The following is a 20,803-nucleotide window of genomic DNA, read 5'->3' as shown; positions in this document are numbered from 1 at the left end:
TTACAGATAGCAAAACTGAGGCTTATGTGTCACTTGTCTCAGGTCAGATGGGGAGCGAAGGGTATTTCATAATTCCGAGTCTAGTGTTCTTTGAAGCGTCATGGTTCAAGAATGATCCCTAGGCTCAGAATTCCTTGGCTTGAATACTTGGTTCCACCATGTATTTATCTGTGTAATTTTGGGTAAATCTCTTAATTTTTTTCTGGCTCCGTTTTCTCACTTGTAAAATGAAGGTAATAATGGACCCACCCTACAGGGTTGTTGTATAGGTTATATTGTTTAATACTGCACATATAGAGTCTGAGTTTACAGTACCTGGCACAGAGTAAGAGCTATGGAAGTAATTACTCTTGGCACTATTTCTACTGAACCCACTGGCCACTTGGAATATTGTTGTTTTACCGACACCGGTAACGAATATTTTAATTGCACTGTCCAAATTTTTCTTGGTTAAGGAAGTTTAATTCGGATTCCAAACTGCGTCCTCAGTGGTTCACCAAGAAGGGTGCTAGAATAAATTATCAGCGACCAAGAATAAATCTTCTTTTTTCTTTTTGCTCTGAAAAAAGAAATCCCTTTTTACTTTGGGAAAAAAAAAAAATCATTAAAAAGGACTGTTATTTTTTTCTTTTTTTTTCCTCTCTAACCAATGAAGTGGACATCAAAGTACAGAGTGTTTGACAAGAGGACCAGTTGGTTCCATTCAGGGCCACATTATGAATTGTTCGTTTTTGACAGGGGGAACAATTCGTTATGTTTTGTTTATGTAGCACCTCCTGAGGGTCCATTTCTAAGTGGTTCACAAAAGGCTTGCTCTCCCTGGAACACACTTGTCCTTCAGGGTTCCCAGGGACGGAGGATTGTGTGTGCAAATAAAATAAACTCACCCTGAAGGCCAGTAATTTAGATTAATAAAGAGCTATGTTTATCCAACTCCATTAACAAAATTCTACATGGCAAGTTGAACCCAAGTTTCTCAGGCCGCACAGCCATTTCTAAACAAGACTTGATGGAAGATGTCAAGGTTGCGGGTACACACACTGAGGCGAAAGTCTTTTCATAGTCTTCAGACCCCTGAGATGAATTCTGGGACCCCCTTTCTCAGGAGGCCACTCAGAAGTTGAAGCAGCCTGAATCTGGAAGATGCTGTATCTGTAGGTATTAGCTCAGACTCCTCTCTCCATTCACCCTTCTGTGATCCATTCATTCACGCACTTTTGCTCATATTCAGCTCCTGCAATAGAACCAGCCAGGAACAAAGCATTTCAGGGATGAGAGACACCTACATTATATAACACCCAGGAGCTTTTATATGGATCCTCATTAAAACCCTGTGAGACAGGTAGGGCTTAGTTTAATTCTCTCCTCCGTTTTCTAAAAGAATAGAGACCCACAGCAGTTATAAGATTTGCCCAAAGGAAAGAAAGCTCCTGTTTACTGGGTGCCTATTGGGTCCCAGACATGATGTGAGGGCTTTTCATGTTCATAATTGTATTGCATTGTCTGGGGAATACTGTGAAATGTGTGTATGTCCTTAGATAGATGCGGACACAGAGGCACAGGAAAGTTGCAGAAAGGCTGAGGTCAGCAGCAAGTAGGAAGCTGAAGAGTCTCTGGTCTCCCTATGGCCTCACGCTGCCTCGCTTGAGACCACCAAGGGCCAGGGCCCTCACCCTCTGCCAACCCAGTGCCTCTGTGACATCCTGGTTTTCTTCCTCTTTTCTTCCAAAGTTTCAATAAGAAGAGTCAGAAAGGAAAACCACAGCGTCAACACAAATAGCCGAGGAAGGGCCAGGGTGGGAGAAGGGTCCGTGGGAGTGTGTGGTTGTGTGAAGATAACATTTTCCACCAGGGCTGGGGAGCCTGGGGAGCATGGGCCTCCCCCCAGGGCTGCGTTTCCCCCTGGTCTTTCCTAACCAGTAGTTGACAGCCTTTCCCTCCTCATTTACACCCTCATTTACTCCCCAGTGATGGCACTTTCTGGTCTGAGAGGTCTTTGCAAACTCCTCCTGGAAGCTGAGTTCTCCTTGGCTCCTGCACCGATTCAGTATTTCCTTCCCTGTCTGGATACCAGCCCCTCTGGACTTCAGTTCCCATCTCTATGGAGGTGAGGCTAGATTTGCACCTGCTGCCCAGGCCTTGTCTGAGCATCACCTTTGAGTCTCTGCAGGGGCCTGATGGTCCTCTGCACCTGGTGTCCCCACCAAGTACGTCATGCACCTCCTGTCCCATCGTAGCAACACGCTACAGTGTCCTCTAGTCCAAATGGATTAAGACACGGGTTTATTCACTTATTCCACAGCCTTTTTTTTTTTTTTTTTTTTTTGAGTATCAGGCCATGTGCTAAGAGCTAGCATCCAAAACACAGAAGATAAACTCCTAATCCTCACGGAGCGTCCAGTCCATGGTGGTGCATGGCCGCTGGTGGAATCAGTCAGACTTTTCTTCCCATAGTACTTATTCCTCCATTATAACTCTGCTTTTTTTTGTCTGTTGTGTGGTACTTTCCACATATTGGTCACCTCCTTTTGCGTCTGAGCTCCTAGTCACTTTTTTGTTCATCTCTGAGGCCCTCCCTGCTCCACGAGGCTGGTGGCACACAGAGTGGGTGCTCAATAAATGTTGCTTGAATAAGTGATTGAATTTAGAGGCCAAGGTGTGGGTGAAAATCCCTCTTGTTCTAACTGCTAGAGTAGATCAACCTACCCCCTTACTAACTGCACTACTGTATGGTTAACCTTAGGCATTCTTTGAACATGCTGTGAATTTGAAACCAGTTCCTTGGAAGGAAGGAAGAATTGGTAACATACTTTAAGGGTCTATCCTTATGCTCGGCACTGTGTGAACACTCCGTATAATCTAACTTTACCTTCTCATAGATCCCAGAGGTAGTATTATCCTTGCTTTACAGATAAAGATACTGAAGCTTAGGGAGGTTAAGATGCTTCCCGAAGGCACGTGGCTGGTCTGCACAGCAACACTGGAGTTTGACTCTGGCCTATGCGTTTGCAGAGCCCACCCTATGGTATTTCCGGTTCATTAAAAGCCAAAATACCTATCTGGCTCAGGATCCAATCTTCATTTCATTTAATATCATTCAATTTTATATCATCCCAGGTCCTCCAAAACCCTTGGGTTGTCATGGCAAAGGATATCTCAAGTTTGTGAGACATGAGTGTATTATTTCTATATTTTTAAATGTGCAGGAAACCAATTTCTCCCCCAAAATGCGCCGAAATTTTTGGCTTTCTGGCAGAACTGTGTGCCAGTCAGGACGGTGCTGGTCAGCGAGCATCCAAGGGACGTCAGTTCTCTCCACAAGCTCCTGCCTGTCCGGGGCCACCATCAATAAAGCCCTGTAAGCAGATCTGTACATTGGGGGCCGGCTGGTGAGGCACGTGCCATGAAGCACCCCCTCCCCAATAATCAAACTCTTGTCAGCTGCACTGAATGAGATTCTTTCTCCCAGGAGAAGTATATGTTTGTTTGTTGGCATGGCCCTAATGACTTAAAGAAAAATGCCGGAAACCAGTACCGCGCTCTTCCCTGAAAGGAACATTGGCCCTTTGTTCCCGAAATGCATTTGCAGAACTGCCTCTGAGTAAGTCCTTGGAATTCCTCGTGGTTTATGTGCCTTTGTAAGCCCCTGGCATTGAAGAGCCGAGGGTTTTCTTTTGCTTTTTTTCTCCCCAGTGAATCCAGCATTGTATTGAGTACATTTTCGCTCGGTTTTGATAAAAGCAACAACTCACAAAGCCAACTAGAGTGGAAAGATTAGGGCCAGGAGTAAAATTTGCTATGGCTGTAGGCTGTTTAGTATTAAAGGGTCAGAAATGTGGGTATGGAGGCCGGAGCCCCAATATTTTCTTACTTTCTCTTTGTCCAGGACTAGGATAGCATTCATATTTGTTTTAGTAACTGCAATGCTGTTCAGATGTACAGTGTTTAAATATATTTTCCATGGCTCCTATACACACTCTGCCTTTTGATTCTTTCTTTCTTTCTTTCTTTCTTTCTTTCTTTCTTTCTTTCTTTCTTTCTTTCTTTCTTTCTTTCTTTCTTTCTTTCTTTTTCTTTCTTTCTAAATTTTTTTAATATTTTCAGTTTTTATTCCCAATGATTTTCTTAACAGGCTCGTGGCGCTGACTTTGAGAGAAGCAGCATAGTGTAGGGTCTTAGGGTAAATGGAGGTGTTGCAGCCCGGGCTTCTAACCATGTCTTTGTGATATGGGGAGTCCGTCATCTCTGTGAAACTCACCTCTCTCCCTGCAAAATAAGAATAATGTGACTGTTTAACCTACGTGGTTGTGAAGAGGACTGGGCCAGACAAGGTGAGATGCCAGACACGATCATAGCAGAGATGCTTCACAAATACCTGCCTTGAAAGGTAAGGGCCCTGAGTGGCATGGAAGTTAACAGACACGCTGGATTAGTTTTGCTGGAGTGGATGAAAAGACTGAAATTGATTTCTTCACAGTCAAGGAGGTAGAAGTCTAAGATCAAGGTGTTGGCAGGTCTGGCCTCTTCTGAGGCTTCCCTCTTTGGCTTATAAGTGGCTGTCTTCTCCTGTGTCTTCATATGGTTTTCTTCTGTGTGTCTGTGTCCTAATTTGCTCTTCTTATAAGGACGCTAGTCGTATCGGATCAGGGCCCACCCTCATGACCTCATTTTAAATTAATTACCTCTTAAGAGACCCTATCTCCAAACACAGTTGCATTCTGAGGTCCTTGAGGGTTAGGACTTCAGCATAAGAATCGTGTGTGTGTGTGTGTGGGGGGGGGGGGGGGCAGCTCAGCTATAACACAAGATGCACCTGGTAAGCACCAGTGAAAATATACAGCCGATCTTGCATTCAACAGAGCAGACAGTTCCCTCCCGTTGTCCCTCCTCCAGGTTCTCTGAGTGAGCAGCATGGGACCTGGCACAGGACTGCTCACCCCAGTTTTTTTTTGTCATTGCCCCGTCTGGATGGAAAGCCCCTTGAAGCCAGGATATTGTTGCCTTGTTTGTGTCTCCAGCTGCTGTTTCACTATGGTGGGTCCATGAGAAACACTTGGCATTGGTTCATTTGGTTCCCATGTGTCCCGGAACACACAGCGTTGTATGCCGGGGCCACAGCTACGTTCTCAGTGAATGCTCGTGCGGTCCTTCAGCAAACACATACTGAGCGTGTGTAACACCGTCTCTGCTCTTGAGGAGCTCACAGTCCACTGGGAAGGCGGACTGATAAGCACCATTTCAGATCGATAGACATGATTTCACTGAAGAGCGTTGGAGGTAGAGAGAGAGTGACAGGACTATAGACAGGAGCAGGTTGGAGGCTGTAAGGAGAGGCAAGGGGTCCGGGAGCGCTAGAGCTCTGGAGTCTTGCCTCTGGAGTCTTGCACTGAAAGCACTGGCCACAGGTCAGCATCACAGCATCACCTGCAAACTTGGTACAAATGCAGACTCTCAGGCTTGACCTCGATCCTGTGGGCTCAGAATCTGCTCTGTTCTTGGACTTGCATCAGAAACGGGATACTAAAGTCCCCACACAGGATAGAGTGGCAGCGAGTACAATGGATGAGTGTGAGGACAGCCATGCGGCTCTTAGCCCACATTTTATTTTCTCACCAGGGCTGCAGTAAGGTTACCGTTACTACCAGTATTTCTGCAGCAGCTGCTGCCACAGTGTACCTGTTGTACCTTTGTCTTCCTACAGCCACTTCCCCTTTCATTTAATACTTCCACACCCAGCAAGGGATCCTCAGCATCTCTGTTTACCGCAGAAAAAATGCGGCACAGAGAAGTGCCTTGCTGAAGGTCCCTTGGCTGACAGGTCCACCGTCGAGTCTCAGCTCCAGTCCTGCTACCTGAGCCTGGGGAATTCCCTGGGTCCCTTTGCAGTGTCCAGCCAAGGCCAAGATGAACGGGAAGAGGCCACCTGCACCTGTGAGCCTGGGACAAGCTCCATTTTTCATTGGAAGGGGGCTTTTGATGATGAACGTAGGGAGAGGCATGTGGGGGAGGGAACGGGGAACCGGTTATTTCCCCCTTTTCCTTACATGCGGGTAGAGGGGGCGGCACTCAGCCTCTCGGGGCCTGGGGTTGTGCTCCTCTCTGTTGCTTAGCAGATTTCAGGGCGCACTGAGCATTTCTGAAACATGGGTGCCTTCGGCTAGATCTCTGCAACTTCTTAGCCTTGTGGCCGAGTACAAGTCACCTACAGCTTTGAGACTTAGTTTCCTCAATTGTAAAATGAAGAGACTAGAATGACAGCCCCGGTGGAGCAGGCCTACCTGTAGGGCTCACCGTGACACTCAATGGGGAGGGTGTGCTAGGCACAGAGTAGGGCCACCCGAAGGTGCATGCAACGAGCCAGCAGCTCTGAAAGCGTTTTGTACATGGATGCGAATGAGCTGCACACACAAGAGCAGTGTAAGCCCCCAGGGGCTGGGCGCCGCCAGCTCGCCCAGGAATCTGCCCCGACCTACGGCCGGCCGCGGGTGCTTTCTGCAGGCCCAGAGGCCGGCTCTGCCCAGCAAACAGCACCCTCCTTTCAGGCTTCGGGCTCCTCTGGCCAGAGCCCACGAGGCTGGGCTCAGAGAGCTATTGAAGGGGAGCCACAAAGACACGTTCTCTCCCCTGCGGCCTGGAGGGAAGACAGGGCGGCCGGGCACAAGAGGAGGGTTGTTTCCCGTCAGCCGGCAGCCGGCACGCTCGGTGGAAGCAGCCGAGGGAGAGGCCGCGGCACACACCGAGAAAACCAGAGCTGGGCGCGGGCGGCGGAGGGGGGCGGCCGCACAAGGCCCCCTTCACCCGGCCTGGCAGCCCCGCTCCGCCATTGTCCGCCGTGCTGCGAGGAGGGAGGCTGGCTTGTTTTCTCCTTAAAGAAAGAGCTGATGTTCCAGGAAAGAGAGTTTGTGTTATGTGAACAGGGGCTGAAATGAAACCTGGGGCTGGTGAGACAGTGAGGCACACATTCCAGCTGGCCCTTCGTCCCGGCCGGGCAGCTGGGTGGGGAGCGGCTCCGCCTCAGGCCGGCTCCCTCGGGCCTGGCTGCCGCTGTCCAGACCGGTGGCCAGTGGCTTCCAGTGGCCGACCCGTTTCAATCCACGCTCCGCTCCTGCCCCCGAGGCTGTAGCCACCCATCGCTCTGGGGCCCACTCGCCCTCCTGCCTCTGAATTGGATGCACCCCCTGTCTACTTGCAGAAGGTCAAGGGAGGCAGCCCATATTAGGCAGGAGGGCGAAGGAATCGGGTGGGGGGCGTTTACTATCCTTTTCTGCAGAAATAAATGCTATTAGATTTTTCTTAGGTGTCCATCAGGAAGTTTGATATATCTATATCTATATCATCTATCTATCTATATCTATATCTATATCTATATCTATATCTATATCTATATCTATATCTATATCTATATCTATATCTATATCTATATCTATATCTATATCTATATCTATATCTATATCTATATCTATATCTATAATCTATATCATCTATATCTATATCTATAGATATATATACATCTATATCTATAGATATAGATATACAGATATATATACATATATATCTATATATATGGCATGTTTTTTCTTGTCAAAAGCAATCATATTCTAAATATGCCTCTGTCCCTTGTGCTTCATTTAATAAAGTAACAAAGAGCTTTTCATTATCAGCACATAGACGTCTGCCTTGTTCTTTTTAATAGCTGCATAGCTTTCTGTAAGTTATTTAGTCAGTTTTGTATTGTTTTCAGTAATTTTCAATGAAAACATTGCATCAATAAATATCAGTATATATGTCTTTGAAAATGTATCTCCACAGTAAATTTATTTTTTTTCTCTTTTTCCTTTTTATTGAATTTATTGGTACAGTGAACCTCAATAAACCTATGAATTTCTGGGTTAAATAGTATGTGCATTTCTTTTAAGAAAGAGATTTTGCCAAATTGTCCTGCAAGGAGAATGCCTTTAATTGTGAAGAGCTATTTTTCCACACACTTATCAACACTGGGTATCGGCCAGTTTTTAAAAAAACTTGCTGATATGATAAGTGAAATCTGGTGTCTCATCATTTTAATGTACATTCCTTTATGTAAGTTATGTTGAGGATTGTTTTATGTGTGTTAACCATTTGAATTTATTCTTCTTTAAAGTGACTGCATCTATCTTTGCTACCTTTGTGTTGGATTTGATATCTAGTTTTTGCTGATTTTTATTTTTTTATTTTTTAAAAAGTTCTTAAATATATCTTTATTGATTTCAGGGAGAGGAAAGAAGAGGTAGAGAGATAGAAACATCAATGATGAGAGAGTCATTGATTGAGCCCACAACCTGGGCATGTGCCCTGACCAGGAATCGAACCCTGATCGCCTGGATCCTAGGTCGACGCTCAACCGCTGAGCCACGCCCGGCTGGGCTAGTTTTTGTTGATTTTTAATCATACACTGTGCTAGGCAGCCTTTAAGATGGTGCCCGATGGTCCCACTTCCTGATGCTCATGACCTTGTGTCATCCCGTCCCCTTGAGTATGGGCTGGACTTACTGACTCCCTTGCAATGGGTATGGCTCAACAAAAATGATGGAATCTCACTTCTGGTATTAGGTGATGAAAAGACCAAGCTTCTCTCTCTTGGGTGCTCTTTCTCACTTGCTGGGACCCTCTCTGCCTCTTTTTCTATCAGAACCCAGCTATAAGTAAGGAAGTCTGGGTTCTCCTGAAGGAGGGGGGCTGTGCAGAAGAGGGCCCTGGAGGATGAGAGGCAACATGGGGAAACTCAGGCAACCCCGGGGACAACCAGCACCAACTGCCTGCCAGGTGCGGGCGTCACCTTGGAAGAGGACCTTGTACCCCAGTCAAGCCTTCAGATGACACAACCTCAGTGGGCAGTTTGATTGCAACCTTAGGAGAGACCCTGAGCCACCCAGTCTGGTATTTGTTTGATGGCCCTGGAAACGGATATGAGGGCTAAAGTGCTTAATTCCTAGGGTATATTGCCTCTTAACACCTATATTATTTCAGAAGTACTTAAGAATTTTTTGGTGTCATTCAAATTTTTTGAAACAGTTATTGTAATCACTAGGTAATATCCCTTCAATCAGAGTGAACTTGCCTCTTCCTTTCTGATTGGACACTTGGATGGTTTCAATTTCCTTGAATTTTTAATAACTGTGTAATGAATGTCCGTGTTAGCGAAATCTTCTCATTTCTCTCTTAAAAGAAGAATTATTTGTTCTAGGAGTATAAATACTTTTAGGACTACCTAATTTGAGTTAAATGGATGCAGGCAGTAAATTTCCCCAATAAACAAAATCAAAGAGGCTTTATTCAAATCAAGGTATAGCACAGTCAATGCAAGCTAATAAATGTTTATTAGGAACAAGAAAGATTAGTTTTTTTGGTCCGGATCTGCAATTGCAATATCTTTGATACAATTTTGGGGAACCCAGAAAAGTAAGGGAAGCCAGGCAAATCTGCAGTCAATCCCCGGCTCTGCCTCCTACTCGCTGTGTGGCCTTAGGCAAGTTAATTTTCATCCTTGACCTCAGGTTCCTTATACTGTTGTTGTGGGAATTAAATAAGTAAGTGGATGTAAAATACTTAGCACAATTCATATAGATACATTTAAAGAAGAAAGAGAGTAAATGCATCTTGCCAAGGTAAAGTGCTACCTGCCTAAAGTTACTAATACTCTCAGGATATGGAAGGTGAGGTTTGGACACAGGCTGAGATAAAACTCTTACTTTAAATCAATAGAACAAAAATTATTTTGGGACTGGCACTACGCTAGATACTTTCATGTTTAATATTTTATATAATCCTCACAACTTTTCCAAGTAGGTATTACTATCTTCATTTAACAGCTGAGGAAACTGAGTCTCAAAAAGGCTAGTTAACACGCCTTAGGGTCACAGGGACACTAAATGGCTTAGCCAGGACTTGAACCCGGTTCTGATCAATCCCAAGTTCTATGGTCTTTTTCCATTTTCATTGCTTCATCCAATGAAGGCAAAATCCATTCATGCAACATACTCACATATTATTTGTGAAGCTGAATGCTAAATTTATTATTTCTACTTCAGCGTTGTCGTTTTCAGCCTTGCCCAGATTTCCCTTTCACACAGAATCTCCCTTTGTCCATCAGGTCGAGGTCGAAAAAGTCAGGCAGAAGTTAGAATGATTTAACTTTGTGCCCCTCAGGCTCTAGAACGACTGGTTATAAATTTCTCCCCACCCTTCCCCCTGAGCCCTCTTTGGAAAATAAAAGGATTGCAACCCGATCCCGCCTCTTGCTCTTTGATGCCCGCTGCATTCTTTGTGGATTAAGGGGGTCCAGTTTCCTTGGGAGGAGTGAAATATGGCCAACTAAGTGAGGAGAGGACAAGCCCCTTCAGTAACCTCCTTAATGGGAGTTTTTATGGGATGTGTTTTCACCTCACTGAGCTTTTTATTTCACTAAGATTCTTTCATCCACCCAAGCAGGTGAAGAAAATGGGAAAACGGTGGCAGAGAAAAGAGCTTTAGGAACCTGAAAAGGAAGAGAAAAGCCATGAGGAGCTGCCCCATATTTGTTTATGTATAAGGTCTAACGAGCCTTCAGGCCGGTAACCAAAGGGTAAAAATCTTTTTCTTGATTAGTAGTGTGACTTGTGAAATAGGTCCTTTGTTAGGAGAGCCGGCCAATTTGTTTAGCTCTTCATTTCATCGCCCGCGTGCATCACTGTTCAGTCATTCAAAAGCCTGGGCATCTGCGTCGGGAGTGCTGTCTTTAACATGAGCAGAACCTGTACTTTACCAGCTACCACAAAAGATTTTTAAAGAAGGGAACGATTTAAAAAGTACATGTAAAATTAAAATTTTTTTGTTTGATTCAGACTTATGTCTGTATACCAACCAATTTATCTGTCTTCTGAAACAAGGCATTTGTTTATTGGTTTTCATCTTTCTTGCAAAAAAATGGAAACAAACAAACAAAAAATATAGAACAAACCACACCCCAAATGCATCATCAATGTTTCTGCTCTGGTTTCTTTAAAGTGGATCAGGAGCTTAGAGATGCTTTGAGGCAATTTCCTTCTAGAATTCTAACTTTTTACAATGTTTTCTCTCCAATATTTATGGTTGTTTTGCCCATAATTCAACAGAGGATTCTTAAAACCAACTTGCCTTCATCAAATTTTCCCAAAGAATTCAACTTAGGTTTCACACAAGCAATAATTTTTTTGTTTGTTTATTCAGATTCCACAGGTTTACAGATCATTTAATTAAATTACATGTGTACAATATTAGCTAACTTTGAGGGCTTATGCTCTGCCAGGTGCTGTATTTAGTGCTTGACATGAATTCACTTATTAATCATTATAACCAGCCTGTGAGGCCAGTAATATGATCCCCACTTGCCAGAAAATGATGTGAACTGATTTGAGAAAAACATACTGATGACTCCTGATGAGTATACAGCTTCATGGATGGGTCCAGAAGTATGTGATATAAGAGCACGCAGCCTACAAGTGTTAGCCCTTGCGGGATGGGACAACTCCAAAGTATTTTCTTCACAAACTCCCAGAGTTGCCCAGAGGGCAACACCCAGCTGCCCACAGGAGCTGCTTGCTCAGTAACACACCTTTACCGGCCGCCTCCCCTTCTCTCTCCCTCCCTCACGCTTTCGCAGGCACTTCCTGCTCAGGTCCAGCTACCTGCTTGGCAGGTCCATTGCAAACAGAACTTGAAGGGCCCTGTGTTGAAAAATTATTAGGAATTTCGTGATTATGACAGCAGAGCATTAGACCAAGCACAGGACCCTTCTGAACACAGGCCCCGAGTGGCTGCACGGATTGCGTGCCTGACAAGCTGGTCCTGGTGCAGGCACCCTTCCCAAATAAACGGCTTGCACTTCTGCTAACTTGGGATTTGCATCTGGGGAACCCACCCTAAGACACAGAGGTATTCCACAAATATTGCACAATGAGAACAACTGTATTTTCATTGATTAAGTGCCTGGGCAACCTTTAGAATATTGTTCTTAATTGTTTGGCTATGGGTTCTTCTTAGATTGCTTCTACACAGTAATGGTTTTCTGATATTTTCTATAAGGAGAATGGAAAGATAATTCAGTGTTTCCTCTAATGTGATTGCTGAGTTCTTTCTTTTTTAAATCACTGATAGCTTAGGAAAGTTCTAGCTTCAGAGTCCATTACTAATAATGTTTTGTGAATTTTCAGGATTGTTATCAAGTTTTGGAAAATCCTCATCACGTTTCCTCCTACCAGAGCAATCAGATTTCAGAACACTTTCTGTGCACTGGCTAATCTTAAAGGCTATTTTAATTAATTTTCTAATGCTGCTGTAACAAATTATCACAAATTTGGTGACTTGAAACCACACAGACTTATTACTTTACAGTTCTTTAGGTCAGAAATTCAATACAGATATTACTGCAGCACAATCAAGGTGTCCGCAGGGCTGCATTGACTTCTGGAAGCTCCAGAGGAGAATCCATTTTTGTGCCTTTTCCAGCCTCTAGAGGCCACTCACATTTCTTGGCTGGTAGACCCTCCTTCCATCCAGAAAGCCCAAAATGCCCTGTAGTCAGGTTTCCCTCTGACCCATTCTTCTGTCTTCTTCCATTTGTAAGAACTCATGTGATTACATTGGGCACACCCAGAAAACCCAGGATCATCTCCCCACCTCAGCATCTGCGCCTTCATCACATTTGCGAAGACCCCCTTGCCTTACTAGGGAACTTATTCGCGGGTTCCAGGGAGCAGGCATCTTTGGCGGGGGGGGGGGAGCTGTTATTCTGCCTACCACGCTCTCTCCACCAACGGCATTATTAACAGATTAGCCCTCCACGTCTTGTCCAGTGGTGTATTATGAGTTTTTGGTTTTCTTTGTCAATCTAAAAGACAAGTATGTTCCCAATGTGTTTGTAGATTCACACCTCTTCCTTAATTGGTTAATCAAATTATCTGAAGGCCTATTCATACTCTGCAAGTTTTTTTCTTTCTCTTAATGAATTACTACTTTGCTATGGTCTGATTTTTTTTTCTGGCGACTTACTTCTTGAGGTCAGAATACTTTCTCTTGATTTTATCACGCTTCTATAGTGCTCTTATTTCATATTCAATTTTTTTCTAAACTTTCCCTCCATTATTTAATAATAAAGATGACAAAGAGATACCGTTATGTGTATTCACATTAGGAGTCTTTCGTTTTTGACTTATTTAATTGACATAAAATGATATTTTTTTGCAGGTTAAGTGACACATTCCCAGCTCACATTTCCCACATTTACTCTGCAAATGTTGGCAGCCTCAGCAATGTCATCGACAGGAAGGAAAGTATAATGGGAGGTCAGAGTTTTTTAAGTGGTTCCAGTTAAAATATCTTATTTTTGCCAATTTTACAAAAATGTATGGCCATGTGAGCACAGTGCTGGCGCTGCTGCCTGGGGCCTGGAAGGGGCCTGCTGCTTAAGCTTCTTTCCCTTGGGTGATGTGGGGCACAATGGGAGGGGACCTAACACAGCCAGGAGGTGTCCAGAAAGACTTGGCAGAGGAAGCCAAAGCATAAACCAAGTCTTGAAGGTCAGATGGAATTTAGCCAAACATAGAAGGAAAAGAAAGGTCTTCTAGGCAGAGGCTGTGCCTTGCACAGCACAGATGCATGAGAGGGAGAATGACAGTCATTTATTGTGGGTGGAGGAGGAGAGGGGAGAGCGAGCGAGAAGATCCTGCTGATGAGAGAGGTGCGACAAAGACCATGGGCTTTATTCTGGGGGCGGGGAAGGCCCACCAAAGAGCTATAAACAGAGGTGACAGAGGATCTGTTTTAGGGTCACTTGGGTCCTGCCTTGAAGAGACGTGGCTGGCAAAGCAAGGGTAACTGCTGTCATCTTTTTTCTTTCCTAAGCAAATTCATAGCCACGATCCCTCCAGAGCAGGGCTGCCCAGTCGAACTCTCTGTGATGATGAAATGTTTTATATCTCACTGTCCAGTATGGAGCACCAGCTACATGTGGCTATCGGGTGACTGAAATGTGACAAGTGGGACTGAATTAAAATTTTTATTTAATTTTAATTAAAAAAAAATTTGAACAGTCGCATGCATGGTAACTGGCTACCACATGGAAAGACACATCTCAAGACCCTCAGAGAAAGCCTGTGGGATAGACAGGCTCAGTGGTGTAGGCTTAATAAAAAATTTCAATGTTCAAGAACTCATTTGAGGCATTGAGGAAGAATTTCTGCAGCATAAGACACAGTTATATCCCACTTTAATGGGACTTATGATCAGGACAAGGCTTTGTGTTACAAGGAATGAGTGGGTACTAAGGAAATATTCAGGATATGTGGGGGGGAAAAGCAGTGAAGATGGATATCCATCACAACGTGGTTGTAGGCCACATGAATATGCCCCTGTACAGGAGTGGTTAAGAAAATGCTTTCATGTAATGGTATAGCCCCATCGAGGCAATGAAATGACCTAAATAATGCAAAAGTGTACTTATTTTAATAGAAAGATGTTTATAATATAGTCCTTAATGGAAAAGCATATTATAAAAGGGTTATAACATTTTTAATGAAAATATGCTTAGAGAAAGATCTGGAAGTCTATGCATAAACTACATAAACTCACAGTAGTTATCTCTGAGTTGAAGGCAATTGCTTTATTTTTGTCTTCTGTTTTTTTTTAACCTTAACAATATTATTAACTATTTTTCTGCAGTGAGTATGTATTACTTCTATAACCATAAAAATAAGAAAACAATAAAAACAACTTGTTTTAATATTCTTATAGGAGTGAAGTAAACAGCAAGATGTATTGTAGTTCAGAGAGAAGGCACCCTCCTAGGTGAGGGGGGCGTGGGCAGGGAGCGCAGGCCGGGAAAGGAAAGGGGGAAGGTAAGGGCAAATGTTTCTGGAAGGTTTACTCGGTGCTGAGTGTTTACACATGTTATCTCTTTAATCCTTACCATGCCCAGATAAGGGAGATACTATCTTTATCCCATTTTACAGATGAAGAAGTTGAGAGGCTGATGGGTTCAATGGCCTTGTAGGTAAAATCAGAAATCTCGAGGACAGAGACTAGGAATCCCGCCTTGGCGTCAGTGCTTACTGGCTGTTGCTAGTGTTTGCTACCGGGCAGGTTTCATAATGTGCTGGCTTCCATTCATATACTGATTTGTGTAATGACTGTGTTTGTGTAATGTGTGTGCAATGAGTAGACTAGGAGCTCTGCGGGAAAGGATTGTAGCTGTCAGTTCACCAGTAGCTGCAGCTTTTCCCAAAGAACCTGGCACGCAGTAGGCTCTGAATTACTATTGCTGACCAAATGAAGATGTATCGGGATTATTAATTCCTGTCCATTTGACCTCAGAGAGAGCTGGGTGGGACTCACATGAGAGAATCAGCCTTAGAGGGCTTTGCAAACTGTAGAATCATGTATGCAGGTCAGGGGTTTGATATTCTGAATACTTTATTGGCTTTTTTAAAGCCAAATAGCATTTTTTTTTTCCAGCTGCCAATGATACTCCAGCAAAGGAGATTTAATCTAGAAATTCTTGGAATGTAGCAGAGAAACACAAAGCAATTATTTGTTCTTAAACTGAGTGCTTAAGAGACTTTTTTGATTCTTTATGGGATGATCAGAGCTTATTAATGCATATTTTTCAAAATGTTTTTGAACCATCTCTTATTTTAACCAAACTATGAGATAAGTTAAGACATGTGAGGTGAAATCTACATGTTATTAGTTGCGTAATCACTTATCATCAGCCCCTTGCACTGACATTAGGAAATGTTGCTTTTAATATTTTTGTGGTCAAGCCAAAGGTGACCGATTGTCCTTTGCAGAACTGAGTGAGGGTGCAAGGACAGCTATATGCATCCTTGGTTCCCACGGGATTCTGTTTATCATATCGCTGATCACATTCTGAAAAACTTTATTTTAATTTGTTTCCTTGACATAGTGGCAAGCGCATCACCTTTGTGTGAGGTGAACTTGAGACGTTGACCAATGGAGAGTGACCTAAGAGCACTATTTATAATATTTCATGTTTTTGTTGCAGCAAAGTAGGCAAATTCTGTTAAGCACAAAATGTTGTGAAAACACAAACTGCATGTTCTACAGACCTTTTGGTATCCTTCGATGGGGTTGCTTCATAAACTATTGGTTGAAAGTTTGTTGAGGTTTATTATAACACGAGATTGTAACACACAGACCCACAATCATAGAATGAAGGACTTCGATGAATGTGGTTAAATGCTAACTAGGGACAAGAGACCCGATGCCACGTCAAGTGGACCTCGTACAGTTTCCTGGCGCTTCTGGGTATGCTACACCATTTCTCACATGCCTACAATAGAATATAAGATATATGTGACCTTGCGTGTGTGTGTTTCCTCCACTTTTCCAACATGCTCTAAAGTCTGGCGGGTTTGTGCTTTTATACCTTTACTCTTAGGAAAAGCCCACGATCTCCCATGTCTGTCTCCTTTATCAGTTGTGAAGATGTGGTATTATGGATGGGATCGGGGGGATGGGCAAGCAGCAGGACTAGGACGACAGGGCCTACTTGTCAGGGGGCTGTGCCTGGCAAGGAGGGCGAGGTACTGGGAATAGGCTTTGTGAGAGGGCATCGTGAGGTAAAGACCAGAAAGAAGGCAGAGTCCTGTGAAGTGAGAAATGATATTCCTCTCCCATGATACCCCAAGGCTTCAGTGTAGTTTCCAAAATCACCAGATGTTTGGATTCTTTCTTTCTTGGAAATTGGCCGAGAGCATACCTGATATGACAGGTGTGAAAGTAGGGAGGGAGGTTGCTGGTACTAAAACAGAATTTAGGGAAATTATAAGGAAGAACTTGGATTCAAATATACTTAATATTTGAGGGGTGGAGGAGTTGAGTTAGGTTTACTTTAGTCTCAGAGCTCCCAAGGGCAGCTCAGTTGCATTCTTTATAGTACTTTCACTTTACATACGAATTTCACATCCTGCCACAAAACAAACAAACAAAAGTGTTAGGTCCACATGGCAGGGGTTTCTTTTATCATATTACAAGTAAGTAAACTAGAGCTTTGTTTTTGATAAGATGTATATAGTAAGACCCAGAGCAACCACAAAACCCCTCAAAAACATAGTGAAAAATTATTAAAGAAATGAAAATGCTAAATTAGAAAATATTCGCTTAATGAAAAAGGAAAAAGTAAAGGAGGAATAGAGAAATAAAAGAGAGCACGAGACATAGAAAACAAAGTAAAATGTCAAATGTAAATCCAACTATATCAATGATATCATAAATATGAATAAATTAAACAATCCAATCAAAAGGCAGAGATTGTCAGACTGGATAAAAAACTGTGATTCAAAGAAACAAATAGATTGAAAGTAAAAGGATGGAAGAAGATACATCATATACGCAGTGACAGCAAGAGAACACGAGTGTCCATCGTACAAAATAGACTTTAAAACAAAAAATGTTGCTGGCAATGTAGAGGGCTATTTTATAATTATAAAGTGTTGATTCCTCAGGAAACTATAACAATTATAAACATATACATCTAGCGAGAGCATCAAAATACGTGAAGCAGCCTTGGCCGGTTTGGCTCAGTGGCTAGAGCATCGGCCTGCGGACTGAAGGGTCCCGGGTTCCATTTCGGCCTAAGGGCACGTTCCTCGGTTGCAGGCTCCATCCCCGGCCCTGGTCAGGAGACAACCAATCAATGTCTCTCTCTCATATTGGTGTTTCTCCCCCCCTCCCATATTCTGTTCCTGGCTGAATAATGACCCCCAAGGACATCCAGTTTCAGTCCCCAGAACCTGTGAATGCTATTTTTTATGGCAAAAGAGACTCTGAAGATGTGATTAAATTAAGTGAGTCTTAAAATTGGGAGATTACCTTGGATATTGTGGGTGGACCTTAAACATAATCACAAGAAAAAGGGAGATTTGACGGTGGAATTCATCTTTCAAAACTTAGCTCAGCTGCCATCTCCTCCAGGAAGGCTTCCTTGGTGTTCTCCACCCCAGCTTCCCTGCCTCTCCAGAGAGTGGCTCACTCCCCCCTCTGCCAACCTGTGCTTTGCAACACTAATCCTATTACATTATCTCTCTCACTTGACCCTAAGTTCACTATGTCTTCGTTATTGGTAGATCCCCAATGCTCAGGAGAGAAGATCCATAAACAAACTGAAATAATCATTGAGGGCTGCTTATGTGAAGGAGAGATTCTGATCAGAGTGGTAATCGGGGATATGGATTGATGGCCTCAAGCCTATTTTAGGCCTTCTTGGTTGAGTTACATCCTTTCTTCAAAGCCAGTTGCTTAAAAACTCATTGTCCAAAGTGAAAAACACAGTGTAGGTCTGTCCCACCAAAGGCCAGACCTATCTGATTGCTAGGATTAAATTTCCTAGCTTTTGAGTGGAATCACCTCCAGGTCTTCACCTTCCACCAGTGCCCAAGCCAATTGCTTACTTACTTATTTACTGGCACCTCCCTCAGGGGACTGCAGCCCTCCCTCCTCTCATCACCCCCCCAGATCCTGCCACCTGTTTTCCTAGGCATGAAAGAGCTAAAGTCTGGAGAGAGGCCTAAACTCTGTGAACCTCACGTCGGGTCATATCAGAAAACCCAGATACAGTTTGAAATTACAGTTAAGAGCCCATGGAAAATAATGACATGAACAGCTGAAAGCCCCGCCCCCACCGTCTCCACGGCCCTCGCCCCGCTTTTCCCCTCGTCTCTCGAGCTCTTCAGCACACAATGTGTTCACTGGGGATACGAAACCTGAGCCTTGCACAAGAGTGCACACCACAGAGTGGGGCGTTGATTTGGTCCATCCAGGGCCAGCAGCTGCTGGGTGGGGGGGGGGTTGGGGGAGGACGGCAGGCACTTGAATTGCTCTCTGGAAGTCCTCAGGAGAGTTGCTGTTGGAGGGTCCTTGGGGGCTGCCCCCTCCTGTTTTGCGCAATCTATCTTTAGAGAATTGCAAGTTCATTTCTCAGAAGGGCCCCAGAGTCAAGATGACTTCTAAACGGACAAACCACTTCCTGCAATCTTTAACTGAATTGGGGCTGGGGGGGTGTGGCCACGGGAGGGGGGCTCCATTCAGACTTGCCCACCCTCATGTCTTTCCACAGCCCACCCCTGGCTCTGGGCCAAGAGCGTGGGCCCTAGGGCACCCATGGGGGGGTCACAGCCTGAGAGCAGCCTTGCTGAAGGCGCTGGCCACTTAGGGACTCTGGGAGGGACCCTGTCCAGATACCCTGTTCAGATGAAACCCTCTTGCACTTAATCTCTGAGAGGCAGCAGGGACAGTCCTTTCTGCTCCCATGTGTCCTCCCTCAGGCAGGGGTCTGAAGGCTGTTCCAGAAAGAAATCGCTGGAACCCATCCAGAAATATCCTCAAGTCTCCTAGTGGGTATCAGCACTGGAAAGGCCACCGAAAGACAGAGGTCCCCAAAGGACACTTTCAAGCAGCATGGTGCCGTGGAGAAAGTGGGACTTCGAGCATAAGCAGACCTGGGTTCAAATCTTGTCTCCACCACTTAGTGTCTGTGTGGCCTTGGGCAGGTGTCAGCTTCTCCGAACCTGAGTAGATTGCAATGAATAACAGTAACTACCCTGGATAATTGTTAGGAGGTTTGCGTGAGATGATGTGTGTGCGGTTCTCACTTCATGGCTGGGCATATGCGACGTGTTCAATACATGCTGCTTCTCAGTCCTTCAAAAATAAGACTAATAACTAGATCCACTTCGGGAGTTTGCTGAGTGCCAGGCCTAGCACAGCATACATCCTCTCCCTTGATCAATGCAAGGACTGTAGGAGGCCGTCATATTTACCGCAGCTGTTTGGAGTCCTCGATGGGCAGGGGCAGTGTCTCGATGGGCTTGTGGCTCTACCTTCAAGGAAGACCCGCCTTTCTCTCCCTGCTGTGCCGCTTCTCATCTCACCTTTCTGATGCTTCTTTTTCAGGTGCCTGGAGCAACTCTCCTGAGGCGTCGGGGACTCCAGAGCTCCCCACTTAGTGCCACACTGTTCTTCCTTCCCTGTCCCTCTCACTTTCATAAAAAGTGCCACCTGGCCCAGATCAGCCAGGTGACTGAGGGCTGGTGAGCTCTGTCCACGCTGAAGTTTGGGAGAAGGGCTGCCAAATTAAGAAAAACACACAGGACATCCAGTTAGATTTGAATTTCAGATAAATAACAAGTACTTTTTTCTAAGTATATGCATGTCCTAAATTATACATGAGACATACTTTACCAAACATTTATTTGCTTTTTATTTGAAATTCATGTTTAATGGGGCAGCCCTCTCTTGGAGAAGATATTCAGTAGTGGAGGCAACACTGATCTTGAGTCAAGAGACCCCAGATCCAGTCTGAGCTCTGTCACCAGCTCTCTGCTCTTAGGAGAATGGCCTCCTCCGTCTGAGCCTCAACATCATTTTATTATTTATTTATTTATTTATTTATTTATTTATTTATTTATTTTTATTTGTTTTTAAAGCATAAGGCTCTTCCTTTTCTACAGTTGAGTGCAATGCTTAGTGACTAACCGGTCATCTCACGTTGGTTATTACAATTTCAAGTCTGACTTAGGCGAGCATTTTCTATTGAATGGCCTGTGCCGAGTGAGGGAGATAGAAGGAAGGATTCAGGAGACACGGCTGCGGCCTTTGGACTAATCGGACTGTTGAGGAGTGTAGACGGGTAGACAGCGGTCGCAGATGAGTGTGCTGGGTGTGGTAATGGGGTGCTGGGCAAGGCTCCGGGAGGCTGCTCAGCTAGGCCCGAAGGGGCTCAGGGAAGCTCCCA

The sequence above is a fragment of the Miniopterus natalensis genome, chromosome 16, assembly GCF_054644295.1.
Source record: "Miniopterus natalensis isolate mMinNat1 chromosome 16, mMinNat1.hap1, whole genome shotgun sequence".
Classification (NCBI taxonomy): domain Eukaryota; kingdom Metazoa; phylum Chordata; class Mammalia; order Chiroptera; family Miniopteridae; genus Miniopterus; species Miniopterus natalensis.
The sequence above is the reverse complement of the archived record's forward strand: the minus strand, read 5'-3'. Positions refer to the sequence as shown.